Genomic DNA, 26,137 nt, shown 5'->3' with positions numbered 1-26,137 from the left:
TTTGGCATGTGAGAATTTGATAAAACATAGAGTTGGGGATGTGGACTCTGGATTGGTAGGTTTAAATATCCAAGACACACATGCTGGGGAGTTTGCTTTCTCTAGGAATTAGCTAGCCCTGTGTGGGGCAGTCGCTCCAGGATCAATGCCTTAAATGCCAGAGCATCAAGAATACAGAAAACAAGACATAGTCAACACAGATTTTAGTCAAATCACTTCAACTCTCACACATTTTTTCTAGTCTGTAAAATGAAAATATTGAATGAAGTCACCTCTAATGTATGTCTCTGACTGTAGGGAAAAATCCCATGGCTCTGGGTTCTGTGCTTCATGCTACTTCTTATGCCAGTGAGTAATTGCTACAGTTAAAATACTGCTCTGTCCCGATAAGGAGGGTATTGTTTTTGTTTGGAACAACTGTGTATTTTTAAAAGGAGATGGGCTAATAACCCAACCCCCAAAATATTTAGTGTCTCATTTACATGTGTTTTTCCTTATTAGGAGCTGAGCAGATAAAACGTTTTAGTTACCTAGTAAAGCCACAGAAACCTTAGGAGGTAGGGAAAGTGTCAGCCAAATCTCATTCATATTTGCTAAAAGAATGCATACCAATTGGGTCAGATACGGTATAGTTATTTATATATAAATCACCTGGGAGCAAGCTATTATTTTAATTGAAGAAAATTTATTATTCAACTCCTTGAATAATTTGCCAAATATGGTTACAAGCATGTCTGTGAATGGATGAAATTTATGAAGGGTAAGCATCACTTAGGTAACTTAAGAAGTATTCTTTTCAGACTACCATCCACGACACAGAAAAAAAAGTTCAGAAAATGTCATTTTCACTTCATGATTTCTATTTATGACCTATGCCCCTGAATTTGTATTCCCACTCTCTAACCCTTATAAAACTCAAATGATCTCCCAATGACACTAACCTGGCTGTATATATTGCAACTGTGGAACAGATTCACAATAGGAGTGCCATGTGTGGTATATAGATTGTCAGCTGCTCAACTCTAGGGTGCACAGTTTATAATCAGACTCAATCCTGGGCCTCCAGATGCTTTCAATTTGGATGACATATAAATGTGAGGGGAAAACATGAGAGAGTTGCATAGGATGGATATAGGCAAGAAGATGAGATGCCAGAAAAGGAAATGGTTATTAAGGTAGGCATGATTATGTGGAAGAGTTCTATAGAAACAGTGAGGATAAGTGAATTGAAACCTGAAAGATCCTTTCAGCTTGAAATGAGTCACAGTTTCCGAAGGGTAATGGGAACAGAACCTGAAGAGTAATTGAGAGGTTGAAATGCATTGACAAAAGAATATATAATCTTTTGAACAGTTGAGTAAAAGGAAGGAGAGATATAGGGCTTTAGTTAGAGAAGTATGCAAAGTTCAAAAAGAAGATTTATTGTTATTACTACTACTATTATTTATAGCCTACTTGAAAGGAGTTTAAAAAGAAAATAGTAAATGCAGGTTAGAAGAGGATGATAAAGGTATAAGTTGCCTTACAAGACTAGGAGATCAGATGTAGGAAATATGGAAATAAACTAGCATTGAAGTGAAAAGAGAAACCTCTTCCTTTGATATAGAATTGAAAATAGTGGGGATGAATATATATTTAAGTAAATGTTAAGACTGTAGGATCAAAGGTAAGATGGTAAGGGGGTTCATATCTACTGGCCATTTTTTCCCTGTGAACTTAAGGGATATGATCATCACTGAAGTTGCAGCAGAGATGGAGTAGGGATCCATCTTTACACTTAACAGTTTATGAAGTTTAAAGAAACTATGAACTAACCTTTGTGGGAGACAGAAGAGACACTGGAGCGGTGACGGTGAAAGGTTTGTCAAACATTACAGGGCATACTACTGAGTTGGAGTCCACAAACTTCTAGGGGCAGTAATATACACAAGTATGTAATGTGCTTTTGCAATGTTCAGCATTCCAAGTGCACAAGTGGTGAAGCCATGTGTCTGGGTTTACTATGGAGGTAAATTCACAAGGTGGATTCAGAGGGGTAAGGGTCTATGGATTTTGAAGTGCTGGTGAGTATAAGAGATACACCATGGATCTAGATTGGTTAGGAAAAAAAGAGAAGTCATCAGGAGAGCGATGAACTGGGAGAAGATAGGAGGATTTAAAGAACTATGTCTCAATGAGGTTAAAGAGCAAGTTGACACAGGGAAATATAGTGACTCTAAGGATAAGAGATCATAATCCGATATTGAAGTATTGGAATTTACCATTTCAGAGATGAGGGTACTCCAAGGTCAAGATTCAGCCATGTGTTTAAATTATTAAAGTGGAAGAAGGACTTTGAAGTCAAAAAGTTTAAGATAAATTTGTTGGATAGTCATGCATGTGCATGATACAATCATGAATGATCTTGGCAAGAGTTGGGACACAAATGCAAATTGAGTCACACCAGAATGCTCAAGGATGAAATGTGTGGGGTGTAGGATAGAGAGTAAATAATGAACAAAAGAGCTTTTATTCAACTTAGAGTTTACAGCGTGGTATTCACAGATATTATTTCACTTAATTTTCACAATCTATCAAGTAGACATGACTATTAGTCTAATTTTATAGACAAGGAAACTGAGATAGAAGTTGGGACTTGCCAAACAAACATCACTCAAGTTAGTAAGTGACAGAGCTGGAATTCAAGCCCATACTTTCTGACTGCAGATCTCATGTTCTTTCCAGGATAACACACTATCTTAGCTGAGATGAAATCGTACCCCTTGGGGCACACATTTAACAGAGGGTACTCTTTAGAGTACCCTTAAACCAAACAAAAAATAATACAAATGTGAAATTTAAGACGTCTTACTAGGTAAGGGTTGCTTTCCTGGAAGCAATGGTTGAAGAAAAGAATTTCCCCCAGTTTGTGCCAAAGAAAATGAAAGGCTTACATACGTACATCAGTCAAAACCTGTCCTCAGCTGCTCCAAGGTAAAGAGCAGAACCGACTCTCAGCCATACAGCATAGGTGCTTCTTAATATTCAATTTAACTCAATTACACCTGGGCAAAAATGTCAGGTGAAGGGATCAGGAAATAAGGCATGGAGCATTTAATATCCTACTTGAAAACAACATAAAAAATGGATGGTTCAGGTCTTATTGTTCATATCTTTCATGATTCTCATTTCCTCTCAAAGACAAAAGTACTGATAATAATTTAAACAAAATATTCCTGAAGCACCAAATCTTTCTGGGAACAAGAATCAGAGTCCCTGCTTTTAGACAACATTATGGTAAGTTCTTTCTTCTGTTTGATTTAACATAACAATTAAGGCAGGAAAACAAGATTTAATACTCTTTCCCACTTTCCTATAATTTTTGCTACTAGAGTTCATACATTACAAAAACAGTGACGGAATGAGATTGGTCTTTGGGAGACGTTGGGGCTTCTTTCCTACCCAGTAATAGTAGTTAAAATATGGCAGGTGTTAACAAATGGTAAGTAAGTTATACTTAGCCTAATAATTAATTGAGGGCATTGACCATTAGGAGAGAAAACATTCCAACTGTGGGAGATTCAAATACTCAAAAAAACATTTTTAGAGAGCTTTGAAAGGGAAAAGAACCTAGTTCAAGAATCTGAAGAAGCAACATTCCTTCTTGAATATGGACAGAGGTGAGTATTTGGAAGAATCAGGAAAGGGTCTTCTTTTAGGGAAATGCCTAGTGGGCATATTACCATGAGTTTAGATAGAGTGGGCCCATAGATGGCAAGCCAGGAGAAAATTGAAATTACAGAAGATCTTTTATAAGATCCAAAAATGTTAAGCAAGTTACAGCTGCCCAGATTGCTTGAAAAGAGTTTAAGCTGTAAAGCCCAAGCAATGAAGTCCCTGAGGTTCTTTATTTCATAAGATGTGGGTTTGAGTGTGGGTAGGAAGTGACTTAGCTGAGAGCTGAACTTCAGTCAGATGCTGCCCGACCAGTTTATGAAATTAATTTCACCTCCATGCCCAGTAGAGAATTTACCACTACTCAAATAGATGCAGGAATCTCCAGCCCATGGAGATGCCTAGGGTCAGAAAGAACTTTGATGGAATAACAGTAATGCAAAAAGTTTCAAAACTCAGTGTGATCAGCTCTTCTTCCGGGACATAGACTGGTTTCTCAATTCCAGTACTAAGCATGTCAGCCAGTTTGACTACTGCCTCATTGCCTCTAGATTGTTGCCTCCATTATGGAGTAGATTATCTGATATTGTGTGGATTGCTTTGCTCAAGAATATCATTGTCCTAGATGCCAATTTGTGACACAGACCTAGATCATCTCACCTTGAGGAGGGAGGAGAGGTTGAACAACTGAATGAGAAATACTTTTTTTAAAAAATAGGAATGCAAAGATTTACTAAAAGAAGAATATAATAAAATAACATTTTTTGAAATATTATCCTTCCCCTCCATCATGTGTTGCCATTTTCTTTACAAGTTAATAGTTCTATATAATCCAACAGTTGTCAGTGTTTGTCATTCTAGGAATGGACAAAAAGCTTGTGAGCCTCTTGATCCTGGTTTGTTTTTCAAAGGCCTTTCAGGAAAGAATGGAGAGGATCCAAAATGTTTGGGAAATGTATAGATTGAGGGGTGCGGCATTTCCCACTGCACACTAGAAAAATATTCCTCCAGGTTTGGGAAGGGAAAGAGTACTAGAAGGGAGTTGTTGAGAACAGAGAGTTCTGTGACCCCAAGAAAGAGAAAGACCCTCTTCCTTTATTAATCTGATATAAGCCCAGGAAGGCAGTTTGAGGTCTGTGGTGGTCTCGGGATCAGAGGATGGACCTAGTTTCCTAAATGAGGATGCTTAGACTATGCAGGGAGGACCAAAGGCAATCTTTAGAAGATGGCTGAAAAGTAGCACAAGAATTCTTGTGTCGTTATGTATGAGAAGGAAGAGGCAGAGAAAACGGCCATACCTAGAAGAGCCACTGAGAGAGGACCATGGGCATCACAGTGATGACTGGTGTGGATGGATGCATGAGGTCCAGACAGCATCCCTACCAGTCTTGGCCGATATAAGCTCCCCAACTAATCTTAGATTCAAACTGGGGAAAGGAGAGGAAGCACACAAATTTTGTACCATCCCAGTGGAATGTGAGCTTGAAATCCGGTTTAAGTCAAAGCACAAAAGTTAAATTTCAATCACATCTGAATTTGAGGCCTCAGATTTATGGAAGCTTAACTGCCGCTGTGTTGTAAACTTCATTCATTTGTATCTTGAGTTTCCAATTAGATGCATACCCTGAGACCAAATGCCTTACACATTCTTTCATTCCTTTCAGCACTTCATGGTCACACAGCCATTTAAACAGATACTTGTAGAGAAACTATAAGTTTCCAGGACTACTTAGTTTTTGAAGACACATCTTTGAACAAAACTGAGACTGTTTTTGATCTCATAGAGCTCACAGTCTAGTACAGGAAACAGACAATAATCAAAAGAACAAATACATGACATGTTAGGTAGTGGTTAAGTGCAGTAAAAAATATGAATCAAAGCAAGTGGAATATCTATTTGTTCATTAATATTGGTTTTTTTCATTTTTATTTCAATAGCTTTTGAGGTACTAGTGTTTTTTTGTTATATGAATAAATTATATAGTGGTGAATTCTGAGATTTTAGTACACCCATTACATTATGGTAATGTCTACATTATACCTAATATACAATTTTTTATTTCTGTGCTACCTCCCACCCTCCCCCTGCTGAGTCTACAAAGTTCTTTATACCACTCTGTATGACTTTGGGTTAGAGTGTGCATTCATTTTGAATCCATGATATTTGCTCAATAAAACTGTGGAACTGAACTGACTGGAAGTCATACTCTTTAAAGCACTGGCGATAATTTCAATAAACTAAGACCATTTTCTAAAGAAAGCCAAAATAGGCAAATGAGAGAAACAAATATTTATATGGGATTAAAAAATGATGCAAACCATCCAAGGATTTCATCAATTAACTGCAAGGCAAGAGAAGTAAAAACAAAAATCACTCAAGAACTAAATTTATTTTTATTACTTCAAATTCAAATTAATTTCAAACTCAAGGTTCATGCAGTGTTATGGCATCATGAGAAAAAAGCATAGGCTTTGAAGCTGAATTCTGTATCCCTGTAGTACATACAACACTGAAGATGGAAATGATTTATATGGATTATCATTGCTTATGATCATAGTGGAGCATGGGATATTTTGAATATCTAGAGGGTGCCCTGAGGGTTCTCTTTTGGAATTTGTGTGTGGCCTTCTTTTTCCAGCACTTAACTTCTGAACCTTGCCTTCCTGGAGGAGGATACAGTCAGTATGTTGCCTCAGTACCCAGTGCTCAGAACTCCTGCTCCACCTGCAGTCCTCTCTAGCAAGTCTCTGCCCCTGCTGCCAACCACTCTGGATTTTCTGATGCCATGTTCTTTCCCCTTTCCAACTCTTGAGACTTGCTTTTCCTAATGTCTTTTCTTCTAATCAGGCTACTTGAAGTTTCTTAATAGATTCCTAGCAAATTATGTAATACTAGTGAGTGATGAAAAACTTCTGTAGCACCCAGAAATCATGTGATAATAACCCCTTCTGGCTTTTAGGAGTTACATATCATATGGTCCCTCCCTGTCTCCAGCTGTACTGATGTTCTTTCAACATACCTGTGGTTCCTTCCATTAAAATTGTTTACCATACTGTATTGTGAGTTTGTTTATGGATCTGTCTTTCCTCAGGGACTGTGAGGTCTTTAAAGACTAAGACTGTGTAGCCGGGTGTGGTGGCTCATGCCTGTAATGCCAGCACTTTGGGAGGCAGAGGCAGGCGGATCACGAGGTCAGGAGATCGAGACCATCCTGGCTAACACGGTGAAACCCCATCTCTACTAAAAAACAAAAAAGATAAAAAAAAAAATTAGCTGGGCATGGTGGCGGGCGCCTATAGTCCCAGCTACTTGGGAGGCTGAGACAGGAGAATGGCGTGAACCTGGAAGGTGGAGCTTGCAGTGAGCTGAGATCACATCACTGCACTCCAGCCTGAGCAATAGAGTGAGACTCCGTCTCAAAAAAAAAAGAAAAATTAAGACTGTGTCTTATTTTATCTTTTAACTACAAGCCTGATGTAAACTGGGAGGTCAGGTACCTTGTTCAACAAAAAGAAGAAATAAACTAGCATCATAGTCATGTTATGTACATGGAACACCTTGGCTCTTTGCCTAGCATTATGTTAGTGATCTTACATGTATTAAAATACTCATTTTGGTGGAGCATGGTGGCTCACACCTGTAATCCCAGCACTTTGGGAAGCCGACATGGGAGGATCACAAAAGCTTAGGAGTTCAAGACCAGCCTGCACAACATAATGAGACTTTGTCTTTACTAAAAGTTTAAAAAAAAAAAACACTAGCCAAGCATGGTGGCACACCTGTTGTCACAGCTACTAGGGAGGCTGAAGCAAGAGGACTGAGGATTGCTTGAATTTGGTAGATCAAGGTTGCAGTGAGCTATCATTGCACCACTGCACTCCACCCCAGGCAACAGAGAGAGAGACTGGCTCAAAAAAAATTGTACACACACACATTTTAGCATTTTCCTCTTAAAGATAAGGGTGTGGATGTTTTGGTTAAATAACTTATGGTGAACATCTAATAGACAAACTTACCAGGCCAAGCCACAGGAAGCTTCAGTGGAAAGAGAAACTTTTTAGCAGATTTTTTTTTAGCTTTTAGCTTTCCCAAATCACATGTAAATGTTTCCGCCTCTGTGTACAATACCAGTTTTGGCTCTGGGATCCTGAATGAGTCATTGTACAAAGGCAAAGACACAGAAGGGGAAAGGGCTTTGCCACATTTAAGCATTTCTATTTACTCCAGATTTATATCCATATTCCATCCACCCACAACTAAAGTCTGAAAAGGGCATTGTTTTGACAAGTTGTTTCCTTGAGACGATGTGGAATACTGTCTTCATTAAGCTGCAGTTTTCCCAGAAGAATGCCTTGAGAAACTAGTTGGGGTTCTTCTCTAATAACATTCAAAACCATCAACTAATTCTTCTATGAACAGATTCAAACCACAAAGGTTGTAAACGACATTGGAAGAAACCAGACCAGCTACAGGCATTCATATTTTTTTCAATGTAGGATGAAACTTGCTTGCATCCTAGCCGTGCTGAGAGGGCCTGAGCTGGTGGGAACGCAGCAGCTGAGGCCCAGCAATCCTGAGCCCTTCATCTCCCGAGGGAGCAGTGTCTTTTAAGGTGCCATAGGGATCAGTTAATTAGGCCAGACTGAGGTTCTTGGGTCATGTCTGAAAGAGGAAACGACAAAATCTTCATGGGAAAATTATGCAAAAATGAAAATAGCTGGAATATACAAGTATTATCTGGCACCCTAGGGAGATTGTAAGTATAGCCTGAAAAAGAAGTAGGCGGCAGAGATAATGGAAAAAAGAAAAAAGAACTGGATTAGAAGTTTAGACCCAGCTGTGTTACAATATTCCAGTGTGTGTTGGTCTCTTTCTCTAGGCCTCAGTTTCCTTCTAGGAAATGTCATTTCTAGTTACATTCTGTGAGATACTTTCTAGTGTTGAAATTCTGTGGTGCTGTTTTCAACTAAAGTCCCCTGGATTAAAAGCAAAATAGATACAAAAGAGAACATAAAACAAGATTAATTTTAAATGTGTGAAAAAGTAGTAACACGGAAATAGAAAGAGGGAAAAATTTGCGGGCTGGGAGTCTGGGCTTCTCTGTCCACCTCACTTCTCACCCTACATCCAAACTTTGTATCTCAGAAAGAACAAAACTGGTGATGTTAGATCCTCAAATGGGACCCTTAAAATCCTCTTTGACTATGAAGAACCCAAAGAGGACCCTAGACTTAAAGAATCCTCTTTGACTATGAAGCCTTTTCTGATCCCACCCTCCCCAACCCCAGGTACCCCTCCTGTGGGTTTTTCACTTGCCCAGATAGAAATAAGCATTCTTCCTTTTTGCTTTAAATCACCTTTAGTACATATCTGCAAAAAACCACATCTTATTCTTTAATAACTACTTCTTTAGTTGTCCTAACTAGACTAGCCTGGACTAGAATGTCAACTACTTGATGAAAAGGATGCTATCTGAATCAGCTTGGTGTTCTCCAGATCCATGACAGTACTAAGCCCATAATAAAACCTCAAAAAATATACGTGCTGAGTAAATGGGAAAGTGAATGATTATGATGAAAAAGAAATTTGAGCACAGATAAAAGGGAAAGGTGGTTGACAATAGATTACCTTTCAAATCCTTTGCAAATCTGAGATTGTTAAACTTTTATTGATTCACTTAACCAAGTGGTTTTCTAAATATCTGTGATTTTGTGACTATCCTCTTCCCTACCCACCCTCACCACTGTGTTCTCAGACACGCTTACCTCTTTCTTGCACTTACACTTCTGCCTCTCTCTCCAGCACCCAGGATATCAGCATTCTTTGGCTGACTACTACATTCATCCTTCTCTTCCCTGTGTATCTATAAATGATTGCTTGTTCCCTAGTCTTAGGATGACAGGTTAGGAGAAAAGCATCTTTTAAACTGATTTCCAAATTGCCCAGGAGATGTACTTTTCTTTGTGAAGTTCCTTTTAAGCAAGGGTGCTGTTGCAACTAATTATAACCCAGTTTTAATGATATTCTTCTTACTGGATGAATGTGTATCTGCCAATTGATTAATAAATCATCACAAGTCTAATCATCAGCTTCTTCCTCCTTCTTTCTCACTCCTCCTCCCTTCCTACCTCCAAACCCCACTTAACTTTGAGAAAAATGGTCTTGGCCGGGTATGATGGCTCAGGTCTGTAATCCCAGCACTTTGGCAGGCCGAGCTGGGTGGATTGTCTGAGGTCAGGGGTTCAAGACCAGGCTGGCCAACATGGTGAAACCTGGTCTCTACTAAAAATACAAAAAAAAAAAAAATTAGTCAGGCATGGTGGTATGTACCTGTAATCCCAATTACATGGGAAGCTGAGGCAAGAGAATTGCCTGAACCTGGGAGGCGGAGGGTGCAGTGAGCTGAGATCATACCACTTCTCTTCAGCCTGGGCAACGGAGTGAGACTCTGTCTCAAAAAAAAAAAAAAAAAAAAAAAAGAATAAAAATGGTCTTGTCTGTCTTAGTTTATTCCTGATCATGATCACAGATTTTCAGTTTTGATTGAGATTAGAAAGAAATGATCAGAGAACTGATATGTAGATTTCAGAGTACTCTGACACAGGAAACCTGGAGCAGTGGAGGACTGCTTCAACACTTTGATTCTAGAAAAAGCAGAAAACACCTTGTGTTTTTATTAGGAAGGTGTTGCAAAACATTGGTTCATCCTAGTGAAATTTTCAGGATCATTTAAACACACTCAGTCCTCAAATCATACTTATTGTTTGGTGTTCTCAATCAGAATCATGCAACACTTTCATCACAGATGAGATTCCCATCTGCAACTGGATAGAGTACTGATATGAGTTAGAATTATAGGATGTCAAATGTGCTCCAGATTCTTCATTTTTACAGATGATGAAATTCGGGCTCAGGATAGAGTGGCCTATCCAAAGTTACACAAACAATTAATGGTAAATCCAAGGCTAGAATCCAATGTCTAGTGGCCATGTGTTAGCAATATAATGGTGTTTTCCAAACAGCTCCTATGAAGACTAAAATTCCCACCCTTAAATTCATTTCTTATTTGTTTTACATTTGTCCCCAGAAAACCTCAAGCAAAGCATCAATATGCAAGTCGGAAGAATGGTTCATTCTTATAGCATTCATTGCCATAAATTTGGTTCTTAGAGTAGTTTCTGATCCTTAGTAGAAAGTAGAATTCTGAGAGAATTGAGAACACTTGGATGTTGGGAGTGAAAGGAACTTCCTAGAACAATATTTTCAGGTATGTGTTTTGCAGAACATTTGTGATCTATAAGATGTGAATTATGGACCAAAAAAAGAGATAATCTTGGTCAAATCAATTGAGAAATGTCGAAATGTAGTTAAATTAATTTTTTAAAGACTTTTGCTCCACAAAAGACCCTGTAAAGAGGATGAAAGAACAAGATCAGATGGAGAAAATCTTTGCAAACCAAATACCTAACAAAAGACTTTTATGTAGAATATATAAAGAGCTCTCAAAATTCAACAGTAAAATTTGGAAAATGAGCAAAAGACAGGAAAGACATTTCATCAAGAATATATGAATGCAAAATTATTAATGATGTTCAACATGCCCACTAGAATGGCTATAATCAGAGAGACATGCAATACCAAGTGTTGGGAAGGATGTGGAGAAACTAGGTATTTCATACATTGCTGATGGGACTGTAAAATGGTACAGCTACTCAGGAAGATAATTTGGCAGTTACTTAGTAAACTAATATATATTTAAGATGTAACCCAGCAATCATGTTCCTGGGTGTTAATCTCAGAAAAATGAAAACATACATCCACAAAAATACATGTATATGAATATTCGTAGAAGCTTCATTTGTAATAGCCAAGAATTGGAAACAACTCAAATGCTTTTCAATGAATGAATGTTTAAATAAATGGCAGTATATACATAGCACAGAAAATGCGTCAATTGATACGTGTAGCAACATGGATGGATCTCAAAGGAGTTACGCTGAGTGAAAATAAGTCAATCTCGAAAGATTATACATGATCGTATGTATGATTCCATTTATATAACATTCTCAAAGCGACAAAATTGTAAAGCTAGAGATAGTGGTTGCTGAAGACCAAGGGCACAGCTCAGTGTAACTATAGGAGTAGCACAATATCTAGGTTGGAGTTATAAATCTGGGAGTCATCAGCATACAGATAGCATTTAAAGCTATGAGACTGGATGAGATCACTTTGGGGTAAGTGAAGATAGAAAAGATGAGAAGTCCAAGGACCAAACTGTGGGTTCTGATACATTAAGAATCCACAAGAAAAGGAGGGATCAGCATAAGATATTAAAAGACATGGCCAGAGAGTGTTAGAGTGGTGAGATTTGGGGTGATTTTTCTCTTTACATTTTCTTTACTGTGGCTTTATTACTTGAAAAATTTTTTAAAACATCCAAATATATCTCTCTTCTTTGATGTGTTTGTAAACTCCTTGAAGACAGAGCAAATCTATGTCTTTATTTGGGATTGTTTATATACTTCAACTCCACTGAGAAACCAATATTCTTCACAGAGAAAAAGATTGTTAATTTAAGGAATACATTAGCTAAGGCATTCAGTAGGCATGATAGAGGATCGAGTTCATCTCGTGTAGGTTTGCGTTGTCTTACATAAATGTAACTTGAGGAAAAAAGAAAAATTATAAAATGTGTTACTAGATAACCTTCAGGGTTGAATTTTCCCTCTTCCAGATTCTAAGCTTCATAAGGTCAGGAACAGTATCTATCCAGTTCTTTGCACAACGCTTTCCATTTAGTAAAGTTCCATAAAATTTGAAACATGTTTGTCTGCTAAAATCCCCCAAAACCCAAATGCTACATTTAGGAAAAACTCTTTTGCCAGTAACTGAGCTCTGTGCAGAACTTGCTTATAATTTTTATATGTTCAAATTTTTTCCCTTTTATGGATGGAGTTTTATAGATCATAAATTCAGCTGCTCAGACAACCCTAGAAGTTATTTATTCTTACTCTCTCTACCAATCCTCTTATGTTGAATTACTGACTCAACAGAGCTTAGCTGAAACTGGCACTTTTCTAACACTAATAATATTTTCTATTTTTTGGGAGTTTTTCTGCCAAGAGCTTAAAAAAGTACTGAGGTAGGCAGTAAAAGGCATTTCCTCTCCGAAGGCCAAATCTTGAAAGCTCACATCAAGATTTGCATCAGCCAATGTAAGACTTTCTCCATTCCCACCATACCTGACTTTAGTAGCTTTTCTTTAGCAGAGATTTAGGGAATGTGGGTTCTGCTCGTAGACAAATCATTTAATCTCAAAGCTGTAATGACTCGATTATAATGCTATAATCACCACATCACCTTCGCATCTCATAATTTTGCTGTGGGAACATCTGAGACAATATTCACAAGTGGGTTCAAGACATATTGATGGTTAAAGGCCACTGCCCTAAATACAGATGTTCTTTACATATTTGTCTTTGGCTCTCTTTTTTCTTTGCACTCATTTATGATAATTGCAGTGATTGCTTCCAAAAGATTAAATCTGCTACTTGTATCCCCAGTCTTCCTCTCTCTCTAATGCTCAGTTCTGGATAATCAGTAAGTAGCTCTGTACCAACAAAGCCTAGGCTATGTTTTAAGAAAAGCGCAGGGACCAACTGGAGAACCCAATGATCATCTTTGGGGCCTTGTGCCCTGAGTCAGCCCAGATTCATTAGGTGGTATTAAGTTAAATGAATTAGCTGAGTACTTCCAGCCTCAAGCCCATATTAATCTAAGAACTGTGGCAGTGATGTACCTAACAACAGGAATACCATGTACTGAGCCAGGGCAGCTGAGAGAAGGCAGAGAAAGATAAATAGATGAGAATCATAGCTAGCAATTATTAGTGCTTTATGATGTTAACTCATCTATCACCAAAAGCTTGCATGGCAATTACCATCTTCCCCATTTTATTTTATTTTATTATTTATTTTGAGATGGAGCCTTGCTCTGTCACTCAGGTTGGAGTGCAGTGGCGTGATCTCAGCTCACTGCAACCTCTGCCTCCTGGCTTCAAGCGATTCTCCTGCCTCAGCCTCCCAAGTAGCTGGGACTACAGGCGACTGCCACAATGCCCGGCTAATTTTTGTATTTTTAGTAGAGACAGGATTTCGCCATGCTGGCCACACTGGTCTCCAACTCCTGACCTCAGGTGATCCACCCGCCTTGGCCTCCCAAAGTGCTGGGATTACAGGGGTGAGCCACCGTGCCTGACCTTCCTCATTTTATTAAAAAGGAAACAGCAGCATGGAAAGAGTGAGTGATTTTCTCAAATAAATATTAAGGGTTTGGCAGAAGGTTGGAGTCACAGTTTAATAATCATCTTTCATTTTGTGAAAAACATAAATAGAATGATAACAAACACACTAATTAAGAGACTATTGCCATAGCGCAGGTGGGAAGATGATGGAGACTTAAAAGCTTCTATATGGAAGAACTTATTCTTTCTTCCTTACATTTCCATAAAGGAGACACTTCTACTGTACTCCTCATAGAGAAGATAATATTGAAGTGAATACTTCCAGTCTCTCCATCTTCACCTATATTTATTCCAACTCAGGGAGCAGAGATAGCTGATTTGAAATTTAAGCACCTCATGCCCTATAGGGTGACTTCACTTAAGGAATGTTTATTCAGTTGAATGGCAATATGAGCACATTTCTCTTGTACCTTTTTGTGTTTTCTGCCCTGGGTTTTATAAGAGGGAACAGGGCTTTCTCACCTCTTCCTCCCATTCTGAAGCAGGCAAAGGGGCAGTTTTTCTCCCACTTGGTTGAGGTGGGCTATTCTTCAGCTTCCTTCTTGACTTTTGGATGAGTAAATTGGGCTCAAATGTTCCCACCCATTGGTGCCGATGTCCACATTTAGGGTGAGGTATGAAGATGGTCACAAGTCAACCCCAGTTACAATCTCAAATCCAGCTTCACCAAGAAGCTGTCTATTTTGTTTTACTGACAGCCAACAATAAAGCTGACTCTTTCTTCCTTGTCTTTCTAGACCTGTTAGGGTGCTAAGGAGAAGACGAGTTATTAGCACCCAAGAGAGGCACCAGTGGGGATGGAAATACAAGGTTCACATTCACTGAGCTGTGGTTTTTATTTTTTATTTTTTTATTTTTCCAGGGAAATGGGTATTCTTGATATTTAGAGCAAACTCTGCTTCTCTGTTTAATCAGTGCCCAGAACAAGGAAATGGGTTAGTCTCTCTGAGCCTTAGATTCCTGATCTGTAAAATAAGGATTAAGGATAGCTTATTTTAAACAAGAGTAATGCTATTTTCTACCCCCTTAGGCTCATAAGAGGATATGTACAGAGCCTGGTGAGTTTTATATCATCTCATCTTGAATGACAATCAAAACTCCTTCTGGGCCTCCAGGACACCCTGATGGAGTGTCAGCAGTTATTAAAGTAAAAGAGCAAAGATAAACAACAGGAGTCTTTGATCCCGGGGCCTGGTAATAGTCTATTAAAAAAAAACAGAGGATGAGATCCAGTTATGCTCTCTAACCCTATTAAAACCTAGGCAGATCTGACTCTGCATGTTTCCTGGGCCTGCTGACCTTACCCAGATCTAATAAAGAAAGTGGTTTTATCTTTGCTTTTACTAACACTGTCACTCTCTGTACTAAGGGAGGTAATAAGGGTGAGAAGAGAGTGGGATCTGGAAAGTTGAGCACCAGCTGTCCTAACTACGTATTTATGAGATACCCTTTGTGTCTAATGTCTCTTTTCCATGGAAGAAACAGTCAAGGCCCATAGAGATTGATGATATGCTCAAAGTTACCGAGCAAGTTGGAGTAGGAAAAACTAAGAAAATGAGTTAATTGATTGAAAGAACATTCATTGATCATCCACCATGGGCCAACATTGTACTAGGCTGTAAGAGTGGGATTAAAAATATGAATAAACATGAGTCCTTTCTCATCCTTTAGGAGCAATAAAATATTGATGGTTCTATTAGAGAACATTGTAAAAGATGTAACAAGATCACTGAGTGGGGAGTGCCCATTTTTCTAGAAGAAAAGATTCAGAACATCACTATCAAAAAGTTACATGTAATATAAATTATCTATCAAAAAGGTTATATATAAAACCTATATATATTCATATATGTCATTCATATATATATATATATATATATATCAACTTTTACCCAATTCAATTGCAATGTAATTTCCATAACTGGAATATGGCATATATAGGTGATTTAAAGTGGCATATATAGGTGATTTAAAAATATTTTTAGTAGAGTTAAATGCAATTTAATTGGATTTGTTTGCCTGATAGTGAATCTTAATAGTTACTGATTGCATATTAAATTGATCTAAATTAGCAGGTTACCCCTGTCACAGATAATATGCTTAGAAACATACAGCTTAAGAATGGCACCATCACTGGGCTGAGAAAAACCTTGAAAGCTCAACAATTCATTTGACTAGAACAAAACTCACATTATCTTATCAGTTCTTTTCTTATAATTATTCAGATGATTATTTTCTTTCCAGCTTTTATTTTAGATTGGGGGGGACATGTGCAGATTTGTTACGTGGGTAAATTATGTGTTGCTGGGGTTTGGTATACAGATTATTTTCTCACCTAGGTAATGAGCATAGTAGTATCCAATAGGTAGGCTTTCAATCCTCGTAGGCTTTCAATCCTCACCCTTCTCCCACCGTTCACCCTCTAGTAGGCCCTGGTGTCTATTATTCCCTTCTTTGTGTCCATGTGTACTTAATGTTTAGCTCTCACTTATAAGTGAGAACATGCAGTATTTGGCTTTCTGTTCCTACATTAATTCACTTAGGGTAATGGCCCCCAGCTGCATCCATGTTGCTGCAAAGGACATGATTTCATTCTTTTTATGGCTATGTAGTATTCCATAGTGTATATGTACCACATTTTCTTTATCCGGTCCACTGTGGATGAGAATCTAGGTTGATTCCATGCAGATGACTATTTTATGTATATTGGAATGACTTTCTAATTTTTGGAAAGTTTATCATTGCAATAAATTCCAGAGGAATCAGCAGGTAAAACTAGACTCATCATAGATTGCTCGCAGACACAAGTGGGTTTTGTAACAATATATCACTGTAAGAAGAACTGTTCTTCCCAGTGATTAGAGTTGTAAAGTGCTTGGGGTTTTTTTGTTTGTTTGTTTGTTTGTTTGTTTGTTTTCTGAGACAGAGTTTCACTCTGTCGCCCAGGCTGGAGCGCAGCAGCGCACAATCTCGACTCACTGCAACCTCCACCTCCTGGGTTCAAGCGATTCTCCTGCCTCAGCATCCTGAGTAGCTGGGACTAGAGGCGCGCGCCACCATGCCCAGCTCATTTTTTGTATTTTTTCAGTAGAGATGGGGTTTCATCGTGTTAGCCAGGATGGTCTCGATCTCCTTACCTCGTGATCCGCCCTCCTTGGCCTCCCAAAGTGCTGGGATTATAGGCGTGAGGCACCACACCTGGCCCTGTGCCTGGGTATCCTTTCTCACAAATGGCTGCTTGTTTTTAACTGATGACCAACTTGAAGGCATAATCTGAGTGATGTATCTGAAGAAGATTATTCTACCTCAACTCCACAGAACGAAGTGGAGTTATTTTTTAAGCTACTTTATTTTTTAAGCTACTTTATTTTTTAAGCTACTATTTATTGAGCACACACAATGGATCAAGTGCCATTTTAGATGCTTTTTATGTATTATCATAAGTAATCCTCATAAACCTTTGAAATTGGTATTATTATACCCATTTTTACAGATGCATAATCAGAAATTCCAAGAGGTAAAATAATACATCTAAATTTACACAGGTACTAAGTGGTAAAACTAGGATTTGCTTTTGCATTCTCAATTGTGATACAGTAATCACTATGCCAAGCATTTCGGATGATGAGGCAATACAAAAGCCTTGGTTCCTGATTTTTAAGATCTTACAATATGCTTGGAGAATCAGATATTTATGAAAGCAAAATGATGTCAATGCTAAAGTTTTAGAAGCAAAATCTTACAGCAATATTTAAAAAGAAAAAAAAAAGATAGGTTTCTTGGAGTTTTGTGAAACTTCAAAAGAAAATATTTTCAACAAGTTATCATGGGGAAAAGAGAACTCCAGGCAAATGTTCTAGTACAAGTATGTGAGCTTTGCTCAGATGTCCATGGGTAGGTGGCTGAATAGAGTTCATGGTGCAGTACATGAGGGATATAGGAGAGGATTAAGCTGGAAAAGTGGAAGTAAATGAAAAGAGCAAGACCACAGACTACCTATCCTGCAACACACACAAAAGGAAGAATTTTAAAGCTATGAATATTCTGGTGTATTTCAGGATTTCTTAATGGGAAAAAATCTTTTTCATTGTTGTTTTGAGGAAATTTACTCAGCAGACTATATTCAATAATGTAACCTAAGATTTTATCTCTCAGACATTCTCTTTCCAGTACCTCCTATCTATCTAGATAATATGGAAGCCAGGAAGAAGAATGGGAACCCAAGATCTATGAGCCCTTATGGCATATGAAAAGTGGGTGTTATCTGAAAAGTAGAACTCTAGATGAAACCAGGCCTTTCCCAACAATGGAGCCCAGGACAATGCTGTCTTCAATGTCCATGCCATTAGACTTGTTATAGATGAGCTTCTATAATGATGGCTTTCTGGTTAATTAAACCCTCTGAATGATTCTGTGTAACACTGACTTCTGTGATTCATCACAGAACAAGTCTTCATTCTTTCGTGGATTATTACTGTTTTCGGTGACTATATTTGGTTGTTTACTCTTTTTGGCACCAATCACCCAGTGAGTCAACAACCATTGTGAACAAATTACCCTCATTGTCTTTTCTGAGTCCCTTAATTTACTTTATTTTTCATTTGTTGCAAATGTCATTGTTTCTGCTAATGTTGTTTTTAAACATCTGTCAAGATAAAAAATAAAAAAAATCACTTGTAATCCTTGTAGCTTGTTTTCTTCATGAGTTGTAGATGCTACTGTATGATAAACCTCAAGCAGTTGGGAAAAATATGTTTGATAAACTACTGTGTTAAATGCTTTGGAGATCATTCCTGAGCAGGAGTAGCATAATGCATTAGTAAGTATATAGTGAAACTTCAGGGGAGATGGAAAGTGTTTACTCATTGAAGTAATTTCTGGGAAAGAAACTTGGAACAGACTTTAGAGGATTCTGTGTTCTGTTTCTGGGTCTTCTTTTGTTAAAATGGCAAAATTATAGCTTTGGAAATGATGGGCTTTATCTTCTTGACTCTAGACCTCAAGCTGTTTCCAGTAAATGCTATTACCAAATTACTCATTGACTTGAAGTACATCTCAAATTGACAACAATAGTGAAAATGGCAATAGTAGTAATGTTAGCTCTCAGCTATTGTGTGCATACAGTAGGTCAGAACTATACTAAATCCTTTTCATAGGTTATTACATTTAGTGTTTAACAAAACTTAAAACTAAACATTTTAACTCCATTTTATATTAGAGTTTAATTATCTTAAGCAAAGTTACACAGTGAAGAAGCCAGTCTTTTGTTTGATTCTAAGGCCTGTGTCCTTAACCAATACAATATTCTATCTCTCAGATTCAGAGTCTTTTTCAAACCAACACGTGTGTATGTGTGTGTGTTGTGTGAATGTGTGTAAATGTCTCCTCCTTCTTTTTTTTAAATATTACTTTAAGTTCTGGGATACATATGCTGAATGTGCAGGTTTGTTACAAAGGTATACATGTGCCATGGTGGTTTGCTGCACCTATCAACCTGTCATCTAGGTTTTAAGCCCTGCATGCATTAGGTATTTGTCCTAATGCTCTCCCTCCCCTTTACTCCCAACCCCGAACAGGTCCCAGTGTGTGACGTTCCCCTCCCTGTGTCCATGTGTTCTCACTGTTCATCTCCCGCTTATGAGTGAGAACATGCAGTGTTTGGTTTTCTGTTTCTGTGTTAGTTTGCTAAGGATGATGGTTTCCAGCTTCATCCATGTCCCTGCAAAGGACATGAACTCATTCATTTTCATGGCTGCATAGTATTCCATGGTGCATATGCACCACATTTTCTTTATCCAGTCTATCATTGATGGGCAGTAAATGCATCCTTCTATGTATAAAGACACCTATACAAATGTATCTTTGCACTTCTGAGTATAGAATGTTTGCAAACATGTAGTAGAACTATTACCACTCACAGTAAGCTGCAGCTATAGAGACTCCTTTTATTCTTTCTTCCCTACAGTCCAACCAATACAGCTTTGCAGAAGTAACTTTATTTTAAATAGATCTGATGATGTCACTACTGCCCTCAGAAAACTTTAGAAGTTCCCTATAGAAAATGTAATAAACCCTAAACTCCTCAGCCCTCTGTAAACATTTCCCCTGCTGAACTTTCTAATCCTATATTTTATTACATCTTCCCTCCAATTCTAAGCTCTTCTTATAGTAGGCTACCATCATTCCCACCAGTATACACACAGTTTCCTGTGTATCTTTTTTTCATGCTGTCCCTTCTGCCTGACATTCAATACTTGTCCTAAGTCTTAAACATCTTTTAAGACCCAGATGAAAACACTTAAGAACCGAATCTGCCTTATTTTCTCATTAAATATTACATTTGATTATGGTGTGTTTTAAAGTTTGCCTTAGAGCATAATACTCACTTGTGTATGCATCTATCTTATCTCACAACTCTCTTCCACCTGTGCTCCTTTCAAGCACGAGAACACCTGGTTTATTTTGTATTTAGAATTTCTTGCATAATGCTTAACACATGCTCAGAAAATGTTGGTTAACTTGAAGCAAATATTCACTAATGTTATTTATTTTTATAACTACTTCATTCCACCAGTGCGAAGAATGTACCTATGCTATGAAATGGCCAAAATGTAATTATTTTTCTGACATATTTAAAAATATGCCATGTTTGATCCATTATCTCTCTATCCTCAAGGAGCCACTAACTCAGATGTTTATGTCAAAACTTTTATATATCTCATCTATAAGACATGAATCAAAAGTTTTTAAAAAGTTATTATTTTAAGAAAGCTCTTCCTATACAATGAAGAGGTTTAATTCAATGCCTCACTTCCTTTATTCCAGTGCTAGCTGTGAAACGTGAAGAAGTAGCCTGAGGTGCTTGAGATTAATGCTCTATGGACAATTAATCTAGTTCAATCTTGAGCATAGAATACTTAATACAAGTACTATACTTATGTAGCCATTCATTTTCCTAACAAAGACTGATTATATCCCCAGGAAGTCAACCACAGCTCTCCATCACTTACAGTCACTGGCCAAAACTTCATTACCAGTGAAAATAGTGTGTCTTTTTCTATTTTAAATATTTATATATTATTTTTATACATGAATATCTGTGTATGTCACTGTTCTCTATCTTAAACTAAACATTTAAGAATGGAATGGCCATGCCAAAGTCTGGTCAGCCTGATCATTTCAGTCATTTTAATTTAAAGAATGAATTGGATCAGCAACTTAATGATCTGAGTTAAGCTGGTTTGGAAATCAGATAATGTGAGAATAAACGACCGTGGGCTGCATAAGTGTGATCCATACCTACCTGGAAGGAAACCGCAAACCAGAATAACCATAGTCTGAAACATGGGGTGGAAAAATAGTTTCATCACAAGAAAATATTTTACTCCCAGTTTCTTCAGGTAGGGGAGGCCCTTCTAGAGAAAGACAAAATGCAACTATACCTAACAAGAGTTTAGAGCAGTGGAAGGGAATCTCCCAGCTATGTTCAGACCAGAAGATAATATTTCAAGTAAGCCACAGAAGTCTTCATTCATTCATTTAACAAGGCCTGCTCTGTGCCAGACACCATTTTAAGAACTGGGGATACAGTTAAGAACAACAAAAATCTGCCATTATTAAACTTACATTCTAATCTGAGAAGAAAATAATCAAATGAACACATAATACAATATCAGTTATTATAGAAGGAAAGTAAAGTAGGGTCAAGACATCTAGCATTTGGGGATAAGTCAGATAACAGATAGAATTTCAGAGGGAGTGATCGGGGTCTCTTACCTGAAGACAAGTGAGCAGAAACCCAAAGGAGGCAAGGAAGCAAGCCATGAAGAGATCTTAGGAAGAGTGTTTCAGGCAAAGAGAACAACAAGTACAAAGACTGGGTGAGAGTGGTTGGTGGGTTTGAGGAACAACCAATAAAGTCATAGTGCCTGGGGCACTGTGAGCTAGGGGTAGAGTGACTGAACATAAGATCAGAGAGGTAGCCAGGAAGAAGATCATGTTAGACCCAAGCACAGATTCTTTTTTAATTGAGGTAAAATTTACATACAGTGAAATGCATAGATTTTAGGATTAGATAACTTTTTTAAAATTTAGGAATAGGATCTCACTTTGTTGCCCAGGCCAGAGTGCAATGGCTTTTCCTGGGAATAATTGTAGAGAACTATTGCCTTGATCTCTTGGGCTCAGTAGATCCTCCTGCCTCAGTCTGCTGAGTAGCTGGGGGTATAGGTATGTGCCATTACACCTGGCTAAGATACATTTTGACAAGTATATTCATTCATGTAACCATCACCTCAAACAAGGCACAGAATATTTCTATTTTGGCCTGGTGCAGTGGCTCACCACCTGTAACCTCAGCACTTTCAAAGGCAGAGGCTAGAGGATCACTTGAGTCCAGAAGTTCAAGATCAGCCTGGGCAGCATAGCAAGACTCTGTCTTGATAAAACATTTAAAAATTAGCCAGATGCAGTGGAATGCACCTGTGGTCCCAGCTGCTTGAGAGACTGAGGTGGGAGGATCACTTGAGCCCTAGAGTTTGAGGCTACAGTGAGCTATGATCACAACACTGCAGCCTGGGTGAGAGAGTGAAACTCTCTCTCTAAATTTTTTTTTTCCAATTGTCCCTCAGAGTTCCTTCATCTCCACTTCCAGTCAATCTCCACCCTGTCTCCTGATGCATATAGTCTAGTTTTTCTTTTTCCCACCACGAATTAGTTCCACCCATTCTAGAACTTCATATGAATGAAACCATAGAGTATACATTCTTTTGATAAGGCTCTGTTTGTTCAATATGTTTTTAGATTTATTTATGTTTTTGCATACACTATTAGTCAATTCTTTTTTTAACTGCTGATTAGTTAATATTCCAATATATGACCATTCCACAATTATTTATCTATTTTTCTGTTGATATGTATTTGAATGTATTCTAATTTCTGACTATTAGGAATAAAGATATTATTTTATATAACTCACTGTGTTGACATATCTTTGTATTTCTCTTGGGTAAATACTTAGAGTGGAATTGCTGGGGCATAGGGCAAGTGTATTTTTTCCTTTTAATGAAAAAAAAACCTGCTGAACAGTTTTCTAAAATAGTTGTACCTTTTTTCAAGTTCTTTTGAGGCACTCATTTATTTATTTCAGAATTCAGATAAGAACAAACACATCATAGACAGTCATTGTACAAAGTAATTCAGTTATCTCAATTGCAATTAATAAACATTTTTTCTTCAAGACAGTTAACACTTTTTCAGATCAATCTTAGTGCCACCTTATGCAAAAACTAAATTTAAAAAAAAAGTCTAAATAGATTAAGAGAGTAGAAGCCAATTATGCTTTTCTCAGTTGGAACTATTTCAACAGAACTGTTTCAGTAATATAAATCAGATCAAGAGGAGGTGAACTTCAGTTTAATTCCTGAAATACCATTCATAAAATAAGACCTTTATGTTTAAGAGGTCCTTTAAACTGGCTTTTATTGTACTGTCATTTCCAAAATCTCACTAAGAGGGAGAAGGAAAAAAAAACCTTATTTAAAATGTTCTGACTTTTAGTAGCCACTAGTTTTATGTCTTCTTTATGCCATTTAGAAGGGAATCTTTTTCTGTTTGGTAACCACTTTTCTTTTTCTTTTTTTTTTTTTTTTAGAGACGGATTCTTGCTCTGTCACTCAGGCTGGAGTGCAGTGGCGCGATCTCAGCTCACTGCAACCTCTGCCTCCCAGGTTCTAGCAATTCTCCTGCCTCAGCCTCCCGAGTAGCTGGGAATATAGGCACAGGCCGCCACCCCCGGCTAATTTTTTTTTTTTTTTTTTTGGATATTAATAGGGATAGGGGTTCACTGTGTTGCCCAGGCTGGTCTTGAACTCCTGAGCTCAGGCGATCCACCCGCCTCGGTCTCCCAAACCGAGGCATGAGCCACCGTGCCCGGCCAGTAACCATTTTTTTCCCACTGTTCTCCCAGCTGTTGTAACAGAACCCCAATTTCTTTCCCTGAAGAGATCCCCACTTTCCTGACGTCGTGACACTTGCAGGAAATGGGATTCACCACTGCTGCATTTCCTTTCAGAGACAGTGCTCTCCTTGGTACCTCAGTAGCTCACATACACAAGTAGTTCCATCACAAGTAGTTGCATCACGTTCCCTAGAACCTATAATGAAGTCTTAATCGAGTTTTAATGGTTCTGAACTATCCGTTGCTTTAACTAAATCTTTCATATTTTTAACCATAAATAATCCAAGGCTTTTCTCTTTTGGTGCAGTCTTCGACCTCAAATCCACTTTTGCAACATCATCCTATCATTTCAATAATGAGGCGAAAAGAGTCATTGACTTTGGTGAAAAACTTTCAACATTTTTACTGACCTTATTAAACTCTTCTAAACTTTAATTAGCAGGTAAACCTACATAAGGAGCCACATCAAGATCACAGATAAGGGGAATCAAATGATTTACATGGTTACCAACAAATTTTTTTTCAGTTCCACCCAAATCGTCATTCCTGATATTCCAGCCAAGCGTTTTGCATTTTCTGCAATTGTTTACAAAGTCTCAGGACCGTGGTCACCAGGTTGCTCTACAATTGTCCCATAAAAGTGTAGGAAGGTCTAGCTAAGTTGGGAAGAATACTAAGAGGATAGTTCAACCTGTGCTAAGTGGAAGCTCATGAGTTTCTTATTTTAATTTAGCAATCAACACTCTGAGAGTTTCTGCAACTCCTGGAGCATTTTGGAAATTTGAACTTGAATATTGCTGCAATTTTCATGTTTAGTTAAAAGAAAACATTTGGATTTTGTTCTAACTTATCCTGTTCAGATTGTGGCAATTAATATGATTTTGACACTGAATTCTCTAAGGTGTTTGAACCTTTCCAAATAATGTTATTTGCAGTTCCTGTTATTATTTTCAAGGATATATGTAAATAATTATAAGATTTAATTAGTAAGAGTATTTATCAGCCAGTCATGATCCGTACAAGTATTTTTAAAAAGCCAGTACTCTTATAAAACCTGAAATATCTTAAAAGTATAAGATAATCCTCTTTTATTTCTGTTTGGCATGTCCAACAAATCTAACTTTCTTATTTTTTAAATCATAACCATTAAAGTCATCAAATAAGGTATCATTAAAATCTTAAAACAGAATTTACAGGGACAGCCTTGTGTTCAGCATCTTTCTGCCGGTCAGTTGTGACTTCGACTTCAGCATATCATCCATCAGTGGCAACATCAATCTCTAGTGTAGTAATCTTAACATTTTCTTTGTGAAGCCTGGCAGTAATTGTTCTGCGCTCTTCTCCTTTGTGGTTTATCATCCAAATCCTGGCTGCCTGAAACATCGTCTTCATCTGAGTAGGAGTGGCAGTGTTGGCAAAGTCTACATTTCCAGGCTTTAGTCCATTGAATAAACCCCTCACTGTTCCTGCCCTCCTGCTTTTTTCTTTTTTCTTTTTTCTTCTCTTTGAGATAGGGTCTCTGTCACCCAGACTGGAGTACAGGGTTGCTATCTCAGCTCACTGCAACCTCCACCTCCTGGGCTCAAGTGATTCTCTTGCCTCAGCCTCCTGAGTAGCTGGGACTACAGGTGCGTGCCACCATGCCTGGCTAATTTTTATAGAGGCAGTGTCTTGCCATGTTGCCCAGACTGGTCTTGAACTCCTCAGCTCAAGCAATTTGTCCATCATGTCAGCCTCCCGAAGTGCCAGGATTACAAGGTGAGCCACCACACCTGCCCCCTCTGCTATTCTTAATTCATGATTCTCTTTCACAAGTAAATTGTCAAACTCTTCAATCCTTCTGAGAAAAGTGACTGGAATTATGGAGACTGCCACTTCATTGTAAATAGACGTTGCTTCAGAAGGCAGACTACTACAACTACAGCTCAACGCTGGCCTGTGCCGACGATACACAAGTCTCAGCATCTGGAGAGAACGTCAGCAGCCTTACAGGGACCCCGCCGATGCCGCACCCATGTTTCATTCCCTTCAACAATGTTCCAGAGTTCTGGTTCTTCCACATCCTACCCAACATTTAGTGTCATCAGTCATTTTAAATTTTAATCTTTTTTTGTAAGTGCATAGAACCATCTCATTGTGGTTTCAATGTGCCTTTTTTTTTTTTTGACATGTAATGATGTTGAACCCTTTTTCATGTGTTCATTGCCCTTTTTTTTTTTTT

The 26,137-nt window shown here is 38.0% G+C and overlaps 1 protein-coding gene and 1 pseudogene across 1 annotated transcript in view; one reads left to right on the top strand and one right to left on the bottom strand.

The window, feature by feature from the left end:
* The window catches only part of RGS5 (regulator of G-protein signaling 5), a 172,473-nt gene that overhangs the window by 57,284 nt on the left and 89,052 nt on the right, over positions 1 to 26,137 (top strand). The window lies entirely within an intron of this gene.
* On the bottom strand, positions 23,529 to 25,881 carry LOC105534196 (annotated as a pseudogene).

This window comes from Mandrillus leucophaeus, unplaced genomic scaffold, assembly GCF_000951045.1.
Source record: "Mandrillus leucophaeus isolate KB7577 unplaced genomic scaffold, Mleu.le_1.0 Scaffold1312, whole genome shotgun sequence".
Taxonomy (NCBI): Eukaryota; Metazoa; Chordata; class Mammalia; order Primates; family Cercopithecidae; genus Mandrillus; species Mandrillus leucophaeus.
This window is presented reverse-complemented; position numbering and strand designations above follow the sequence as displayed.